Source organism: Gavialis gangeticus, unplaced genomic scaffold (assembly GCF_001723915.1).
Source record: "Gavialis gangeticus isolate Ggan-Ray unplaced genomic scaffold, GavGan_comp1, whole genome shotgun sequence".
In the NCBI taxonomy this organism is placed as follows: Eukaryota; Metazoa; Chordata; order Crocodylia; family Gavialidae; genus Gavialis; species Gavialis gangeticus.
In genome coordinates, this window is record NW_017728994.1 from 77558855 (window position 1) to 77568750 (window position 9896).

Consider the following 9896-nt stretch of genomic DNA (forward strand, 5'->3'; position numbering starts at 1 on the left):
AGCGCAAAAAAAAAAAAAAAGGGGGGGGGTGTGATTGTCCTAAACCAATTTGTTTAAAAAAAAAACAAAACAGGAAAGCTTCACATGAAGGTGTGTTAATAAAATCAAGAGAACTTTAAAATGAAGGGCTAGAGTCACATGGCAGGCTTGGGCCCTAGGATTCTCACAAAATGGAAGAGATGGCTGTGATTGCCCCCATCTGTGCTTCATTTGGAGTAGTCTTGAACTTGACTCCCACCTCTGTATCCTAACTACCCGGCCCTAATATGTGAGGAAGACATCATTGCACAGGTCCACTCATGAAATTTAACCTTAAAAAAACATGTCTCAAACTGTTTTGCTCAGTTGAAAACATTCACCAAATTAATCCTGAACATGCAGATAGTTTTAATGAACCCCAGTCTGTGTGTTTTCATGAATAAGCTGCTGAAATGAGTTGTTCAGATCCTAATTTTGACTTCCAGTACAGTGCCCTAGCTGCTAATCATGCTGCTGTCCTGAATCAAGTGATGTATCATGTATGTATTTATAGTTGTGTAAACCTTCAGGGACTGGGCAGTGTCCTGAATATCAGGTTATTCAAACTAGCTTCATTTTGAGGGCGTGTTAGACGGCTGAAGCATCAGTGTAACTAGGTGAACTGTTTTGCTTTATTTGTATGATAAATCTTCTTGCACTAGTAGCATGGGTTGCATTTTCAAAACTGGTGAGTCTACTTTGAGGCATGCTTAAAGTAGGTATTTTTGCTCTTTGAAGAAGGTTCATATTTCATTTTTTCAGCCATGCACTCCTGTATTCAAGGTAATTGCATCTGCCACTAGGTAATGGCACCAAAACTGTAGCTGAATCTGAGCAGAAGCTATAGGGTTTCACTACTTAGGGACAGAGAGTTCATCAAAACTATTGTAAAAGCCAGTTTGCAGTTTGGCCAGTAGTATCAAATTTCGGCTGCAAGGAAAAAAAATCTCTGATCTTGGTCTTGGAACAATTTCTTTAAGCAGCACCCTTGAACAAGATGAATTCTAAAAACTCTGAGAACAGGGGAGGGGGCACAATGTTTGCAGTCTTACGTTAAAAGCATCTCACAATACTGTGTGTTGGTGTGTTGAACATGGTGGCTTTTTAAATAGTAATTTTTCAACAGTTCAAAACACCAGAAACCCCTGTTTGGTCTGTGTGTGCTTAATATTCCCTATTATAGCATGAAATAAATGGTGCTCAATGGTAACTTCAGTTTGGAAAATGGCTTCAGTTTAGTGTTGTTGTTTCCTTTTAAATAAACAAGTTTGCAAACAAAATAAATGCAGATTATATACTTGGTACAGCTGGGTGGGATCATCTGAAGCACCTAAGCTACTTACTGGCTTTGGTGCTTTTGAAAGTCCTACTTGCTGTTGAATTTTAACCTCTTTTTCTCTTTTCAAACTGAGTTTGCATTTTGTAAGACACATGCTGCAGGTAACTTGCACCTTTATGGAGACAGACCACCTGCACCCTGCAGACAGAACCACTTGCAGGACATTGCAACAAACTGGTAGCACAATGATGGGCTTTTTGTTTGTTTGTTTTTTTTGCTGTTGTGAATTTGCTCAGTATTGAATGTGTGCATGAAATCCTTGAGTACAGACTTTTGCTGAAACATTGTAGCGTTTGGTGTAGATGTTCACGGGGGTGTGAAAAGAAATCATTTTTAGGAGTTTTTAGTTTTGTAACTCAATTTTTAGGCTTTAAAATATGATCTGGTTTTAAAAGAACTTTCATCCTTAAACTGTAGCATTACATCTACTTAAGGTATTCATTGGGAAACAAATTTGAGGCCATAAATCTTAAATTACTGACTCATGAATTACTAGGCGTCAACCTGGGTTAGGACTGATTACTGAATAATTTTTTTAAGGTTAGGCCTGTTTTGAATTGCATCTGCAGTTCTTTATGGTGACTTGTTTTCTGCTGCTAACAAGTGTTAACATTTAAGCTCTTGTATTGCTCTGTTTTTCCACTCACTTTTTCTGTCATTTGCTCTACTGACTCATATGCCTGGTTAAGAAAGGTGAAGGAGAGCAGGGTAGTGTTTACTCCTGTCAGTCTTCGAGATAAATATTTTGCATTAAAATATAACTCAGCTCTCCAGCACAGTGTAAGTACATTTTGGACAGCGAAGCTAACAAAACAGAAAGATTGGAATAGGCAACATTTAATAAGGGTATCTTTTTTCAAACCAGGACTACCACTTGAGTTATCTGCCCAAGACTGCTGCAGACCAGATGACAGGTTCCACAATCTTGCCTTCTGCCTAACAGTTTTATCAGATAATGCTCCATAACATTGAGTAGCAAATACAACACCTTGAATATTTTGAGTTCTCAGCTTCTTTTGATGTTGGAACACTTTTACTTCAAAAACCAAATGCAAATAGCATCTAGAATGTCTGTCTGATTCCTCAGGGAACAGTAAATGGGACAGTGTCAGTTTGATGTAGTTTGGTATGAATGATTTCTGCTCAGAGGCCTGGATTTGGGATGTTGGGAGCATTAATGTCCCACCAAGAATACCGAGAGGAAAATGTGCAATGTGAACAGATCTGATGGAAATATCATGCAGTCATTTCCCTTCATTTTAGGATACCATTAAACTTGAAATGTGAAGTATAGTTGTTGTTTTCTGTTCTAAAGAGAAAAAAATCTTGTTTTGAAAGTCAGGCTCTCATCTTTTTATTATAGAGGTGCATTTGATTTGGCAAATGTATTTTTTTTTCCCACTTGGACCCTAAATTATCCAATTGATATTTGGCATCATAAACCTGTCTAACAAGCAAAACAAAAATACTAAGTTATGCTAAGACTGGATTTCAAGAAAAACCTTCTGTTTGCTTCACCACTTCCTGAGAAGTGCAGGTAGTAAGACAGCATGGTGCTATACCTTTTATTCTAAACACTTTTGATAGGACTCTTTTTGCACAGGTTTCTGGTTAATTAATTCATAATATTTCTCTTACTGGGAAGTGGTATGTATAGCATGTAGGGGGGTGTTTTGGTTTGCTTTTTTGTTTCTTTTAATACTAAGCTAGGTACCTGATGGATTCTGTTCACCAATAGAACTACATGACGACTATCTTCCAAAAAGAAAATTATACTGCCAAACATTGCTTTCAGCTCTCTTTTAAAATCTGTTCGCTTGAGGGGTCTCTTTATAAAACAGTAACAACTGCAGTCTTCAGTTTGCTATGTGAATTTAGACCCGGAGAATTTCAGCCCATTTTTAAATGAAACCAAGGAGTGTATGGAGTGTGTGCCTCTCAGCAATTACTGGTCAGTTCTGTGCCACTTGCAGTAATCTCTCCCTCTTTCACTTTCTTCAAGGTAACAGAAGATAAGAGCACAGCTGTTCTCCTAGAGTTTCCTGAAGTCTGTAAACATCCTGACATGCTCCCCAGGAGAATCTTGTGGCTGCCATACACATGACAGCAGGATGAGTTTCCTTGTCAGATTGCACTGCTTATCATCTGTGAAGGGTGACGGGCACCTGGACTGGAGTTAGGAGACTCTTCTGGTGTGAGGCTGACAGGAAAGTCTTAAGGATATCTTAACCTAAAGCAAGAGAATTGACAAGTAATACTGCAGTGAACTAGGGGAATAGTAAATACCACAAATTTGGAATGTATTTATTACTTAAAATGTTAGCTACTCTTGATAAAACAAACAAACCCAAAATAATTGCTGCTGCTTATTTTACTTACAGATTTCACACACTTGTTAATTTTAAAGCTATGAAACTTTTACTCAATACTGTACTCTGAGAAATGTAATTGGAGCAGGACACGCAATAGAATGAAATCAGTGTAGTGTCTTAAGTACAATGGACTCACTTTTGTGTCTATTAAAACTTGGAAAATGTGCATCACACAACTGGCTGTCATTGCATACATTAAAGCTTTTTGAACTTGTTTAATGGCAGAGTGGAGGTAATCAACTAGGAATGCTGTTTTCAAGCATTCAACAGGTAATTTGGATGGCGATGTAGCCTTAACTTGTTCTACTTTCATGTCATCTGAAACAAAAGGTAGTGTATACTCGGTTCAGTCCTCCAGAATGTATTGAGATGGGATCTCAGCCTGTTGCAAACAACAGATGCATTAATTTAATCTTGTGTTCACATTTTCTTAAAAACTAATTTAAAGAAAGCAGGGTCAGAAAACTATATTACTGTGAAATTTGTGAAGTGTTCAGTATATTTATTTTCCAAATCTATTTGAATTTGAAATACCATGAACTTCCTTAGTAGTTTCATTTTTAAAACTGAAATATAGTTTTGGTATCTCTTTCATAGTCCTGATTTAGTAATGAGGGGGAGAGGTCAAAACTGCCCCCATGCAGTTAGCTGCCTGCACGTACTAGGAAGTTAGCTTTACTCTCAAGTACCATGACAGTACATGCTCCTTCTTTCTTTCTCTAAAATCCCAATCCATGCCTGCTTAAAATTCAATACAAAGTATAATCCAGCTGCCACCTAGAAAAGAGAAATAGTGAAAAGAAATGAGTAAAAGCACTCTCTCTTGGTTTCTAGTGGTTCATAATAAAGTAATGTTTTAGTAGTTAACATTACGGTTGCATAAAACTTGAAAACCTCTTCAAAAAAAGAAATGTCCTGTAGCTGTATAAGATCTAGAGCCAAGATAATCAATCTTGCAGTTTTGCTATATCACAAAGTTTGAAAATCTAAACTTTTAAAACTTATTTTGCGTATGCTGTCTGCATTTCACTTATATTTAGTTACTGAAAGTAAACTAGGTTTTCTCTTTCTGAGCAGCTTCTAATTTTAAGTTTCCCTCAATCAGATTCCTCTGAAGAATATAGTTGGCTTCCTATCCATTTCTAAAGAAAGTATTTAGATTAGCTCAGAATTATTTTAAAGCAGATATCTATGTTATAGAGTTCTTTTGTCTTCAGTTTGGAGAAACTACTAGGTCACATCTAGACTGTCAATGTCTTTCCTATTTTAAATTGATAAAAATGTAGAAAAAAATCTTTGAAAGCAGCATTTTAAAAAACATTTATGATGAATAAACAAGGCTTTGTGGGAGTGGGGATGGTGGGGAATTGGTCTCTTTGTCTCAAAGTACCATTGAATTCTCAAATGTGTGCAGTTCATGCATGGGTAATTACATTAGATGTAAATGTATGAGTTTGGCCTTTTACAAAACTCGTATCATCTAGTGGCAGGAAGAAAGAGGAATTTGAGCTACTTCATTTTAGTTGCATTTTTATAAAGCATTTAAGTGCCTCTGTTCAATCCTGGCAAGAGATGCATGTTTGAAGAAATTTTGCTTCAAAACAGTTGCAATCATTTGCTATAGGATCCTAATATGGAAACTAAGATAAAACAGTGATATAAGGGACTCTCTCAAGATAAAATTTTGGGTGCGCTGAAGAACGGTTTGAGGACAACTGTTGTATATAATGAAGGTAAAGTGTTTCTGCCCATTGTGAGCCTGGCTCAAAATTGGTCTTCCTTACCCGTGTATCTAACTTGCCCATTTCAGAAGCAGGTTGTTGTCTGTAGTCTCCTGGCAAGGATCTATTTATGAAGTGAGCCCGTCCTGCCTGTAGGTGAAACTCACTCTTCCTCTCAGTCTTGTGTGTGGGATTTTAATGTTTCCTAGAGCAAGGGTTCCTAACCCCCAGGCTGTGGCCTGGTGCCAGGCTGTGAAGTCAGCTGCTGGTCCACAGGACAGTCAACCACCAGACTGGAAGGGACCACGGACTGGCAAACTGCAGCCCCACAGAGCCAGGCGGAGAGGCCATAACTCTTTCCGCAGAGCCCGCAGCAGCCACGGTTGAGGTTTGGTGCACCGTTTCCCCCCTCCCCCGCCCAGGGGGTGGAAGTATCTTGACCTGTGTTGTGGATGGGAATTCTGCCCAGCAACCTGGACCAGCACAACGAGGTCGGGAACCCACTTCGGGAGCGGTGGTTCTCAATCTCTTTTGTACTAGGACCCATTTGTAAACATCGATGGCTAGTCTTGACCCACAGCCTCCTGGTCCTGCCAGTGTCCATCACTCCCAAACCACAGCCTCTCCAGCCCTGCCAGTGCTCCTCACTCCCCACCCCAGCCCCCTGCCTTTGCAAGTGCTGCTTGCTCCCAAACCACAGGCCCCTACCCCCACCTCCCAAGCCATGCTGGTGCCTCTCACTTCCAACCCACAACCCCCTGCTTCTCCCAGCCCTACTGGAGGGCTGTAGGGAGGCCCCCAGCTGCCCCCATCCTGCTAGAGCTGGAGTGCAGTGCCTGCAGCAGCTCTGGCTCCATGCAGGTGGCAGTAGAGCAAGTCTGGCTTAGACACAGGCTGGAGGGAGGAAGGGAGGCCTGTGTGTGGGCCCCCCTCCCCCACCACCACCCTGGGATGGGGCTCCCATGCCACACCAGGCAGCCTGGTCACCATCCTTTTCCCCCTCCCCTCCCCCACCTTGAGCAGTGTCTCTTGGCCACCCCACCCCTGCAAGTACAGGCACTGGCCCTAGTGCCACCAGCCCAGCCACACAGCTCCCTGCCACCGCCAAAAGACCCCACCCCCTTCCACCACTGGAGGGGCAGGAGCCTCTCCTCTGCCCCCCGTGCCCTGACGCAGCCTCAGCACCCAACTACCTTCCTCCAGCACCAGCAGGCACCTGCCCCCACCTCTCCCACACCTATCCCCTCCACATACACAGGTAGTCCCCAGAGCCCTAGACCTCCACCCCCACTCCCCATGTACTTACTGTGGCTTGCTGGGGCTGCTCCAACAATCCTGCCTGGCTGCATGCCAGCCACGTGCGTGCACACGCAGACGCGCATGCACCCGCTGCCTCCAGTCACCCCAAGCAGCTCCTTGCAGGTGGGAATGCTGCCAGCCTGCGTGGGGAAACCTGCGCTTTCCTGCTCTTCCTGAGACTTGCTCATGACCCTTTCAGATATTCTTGCTAACCACTTTTGGATTGCAACCCACAGGTTGAGAGAAACTGTTCTAGAGCCCTGTTTAGTGTTGTCGGTTTGCTCTGTGTAGTGGCTTGCTCTGCTGCCTGCTCGCACAGTTTGCCTTTATCCTGTGAACTGTAAGTTAAAATGTGGTCCAAAGCTTTGGGGCGCACAGTTTGGGCTGCAAAATTTCCACAAGTAACTCAAGGGGAGGTTAAAATAACTCTGTTTTTTGCCTATTCATAAAAATGCTTTAAAATGAATTGTATGTCTTTTCCAGTCAGTAAGTCATGAAGGCCACTGTCACTCCCAACCCCCTCCCCCCAGTGCCTCAACTGAGACTCTGCTGTTTTCAGATTTCAGTGGAAATATGAACTTTTTCCAGGACAAGCCTTATTTGTATAATAGTGTAAGTGTTATTGATAGTTTGCCACTGTCTTGCTTTGTATTTGTGACTGGGTAGTATCTGAACACAACCTTAAACACCCAGTTGGGAAGTGTGGTAATACAAAATATAGTACATGATCTTCAGTAGATACCCGATCTTCAGTATCTAATAGGATCCCACACAGATACCAGTTGTGACATGAGCTCTCCCAGGGCTTCTCAAAAAGTCAAAGCATATATCACTTCATGGGAACTTGTGCATCTGCCATCAAGATACTGATAAATACAGTACCGGTCCCCTAGCTATCTCTGCATACAGCCTATGTGTAACTCAGAGCTTCTCCTGAAATTGTTTGGCCGCTTAAGCGATCTCTTTGTAGCATTCACTCTTTTCTTGCACAAGGAAAATCAAGTACAAGAATCTAGGGGAAAAAAAAGCTGTCAAGGTTAAAACCTCAGCAGTTCCCATGTCAGCATTTAAAAGGCAGAAGGCTTGGTTTCTTGTTGTCTTCTGCTTTGTGGAACACTTGAAGGACTTTGTCTCTTTCAGAGAATTAAGTTCTGCATATGCACGTGTTGTCCCTTTTGCCCTTGTGACATTAAGGCATTAGTATGATATGCACCTGCATTAGTGCAAATGCTTAAAGAACAAAGTAGAACTAATAAGTTCACTTGTGTGTGAGATACAGGATTTGGTGGTGATTTTTGGTAAACGAACCAAAGTGTCCACAAAAAATCCCAACCAGAGGAAGTTGCACTCAAAGTGACTGCATCAAGCAGCACGGTTGTTTTTGTCAGCCAGCTACACAATTCCAGGAAGTGTGTTTAAATGCCAAGCGTTTTGAAAGCTTCCTATACTGGCATTAGCAGTGGGTTGGCATACACAAACCCTCACAAACAATATCCCTGCAAAAGCACAACTTTGAATTTATACACGGGGAATTCAAGAAGTTGCATATGGACTACTGCCAAAAAAGGTTATCATTCAGTTTTGATGGAGCCTAATGCAGACTCTTGCATGAGTTGCCTTCTTTTCTCAGACCACTAGGCAAACGCTGAAGAGTGAAACTTCTTTTTTCATTAAGATAAATGACAAATGCAGAAGTGTACAACTGGAGAAAATCCTCACAGTATGCTGAAGTGAAACTTGCTCACCTAAACAAAAAGTTTAGACCATCCCAAATGTATTATAATGATTTCTATATTTGTCTGACACTATGTATAGCTTGCTTGAATCTTGAGCTCCTTCAAGATAAAAGTTTTAATCAGGCCAAAGCTTAATGGAAATGCTTAAACTATATAAAGAGATCTTCAGTAGCACTCTTCATAAGATATCATTTAGTGCTAGCCACTCCATGTCATAAGTAAATTTCAGTGCTTTGTGAAAATTTTGGGTATTTTTAGTTTCCAACTTAAAAGTACATTCAGTCTACATTCCCAATATTTCTCTCAGTAGGCCTGTCTTTTCTTTCTTTCCTTTTTTTACTTTTTCTACTTTGTTTGGAAAAAGAATATTCTCAAATCTGATGTGTAGTCATATCCATTTTGTCTTTTGTTTTTTGTTCCCTGCCCAAGTCTGTTAATACTATAGTTTCTTCTTCTATAAGTTTCAAGCTGGGCAGTCTGTTTTGATCAGTGTCATGGATTTGAGTTCTATTTAACCATTTGATCCTGACTAAGCCTTTAAAAAAAAATCCAAATTCCTCTTATTATATCAAATGCCTCACGGCATGATTGTTGTTAGTAAAAATTCTGAGACCAAGTGAGATTGCTTTACATCTGAGTGTTAACACCAGGCCTGTTCTTTCTTGTCAAATCCACGTGGGGTCCCTTGGGAATGACACATTTTCTAAATAGATATAGATATATACATTATATCCATCTCTCTCTCTCTCTCTCTATGTATGTATGTATGTATGTATGTATGTATGTATGTATGTATGTATGTATGGAGATAGATAGATAGATAGATATCTATAGACTGCATAGCAAGTTTATTTAGCACAGTCCAAAAATATACAGTAGAACCAAATTCTTTCTTCAACCCATCTATGCCAATTCATTAGAGTCATTTAAAGAGACTAACTGTGTAGGTGGTTTAACTTTTAAAAGGTATCAATCACTTCATGAAACAGCAGGACTCAAAAGGGTACAGTGGCATGCTAGAGACCCATACCTGTCTACTACTGTCGTTGCCTGTCTTTCACTTTTTTAAAGAAAGGAGGGGACAAAAGTTGGTTTCACTTTGTGTAACCCATAGGTGTGAGAGAGACGCAGCAGTCTTACAAATGCCAATTTGAAAACAGAGTGGTAATTTAATGGGTAGTCGTATATCTCTGCACTGGACTGGGTTTTAATGGTGGTGTGTAGAAATTGGAAACAATTTAGATAACTTGTGATATTTTGTATAGATACTTCAGTTAGTGTAAATTTTACCAAAATAATGCTGTTGCCCTGAACATGGGGCCTGTTAATTTGCGAGAGGGATTTTCCCATGGAAATATCTGATGGGATCTCCCACAACATGCTGCCAGGGTGACTGGGTTTTCTTCCTTAT

The 9896-nt window shown here is 40.8% G+C and overlaps 1 protein-coding gene across 1 annotated transcript in view; it reads left to right on the forward strand.

The window, feature by feature from the left end:
* The window catches only part of PWWP2B (PWWP domain containing 2B), a 42243-nt gene extending 38295 nt beyond the window's left edge, over window positions 1-3948 (forward strand). The window contains exon 4 of the mRNA XM_019503021.1: window positions 3360-3948. The gene's annotated coding sequence lies outside the window, so the exon portion shown is untranslated. The remainder of the gene's footprint in view (window positions 1-3359) is intronic.
* Window positions 3949-9896: the final 5948 nt, after the last annotated feature.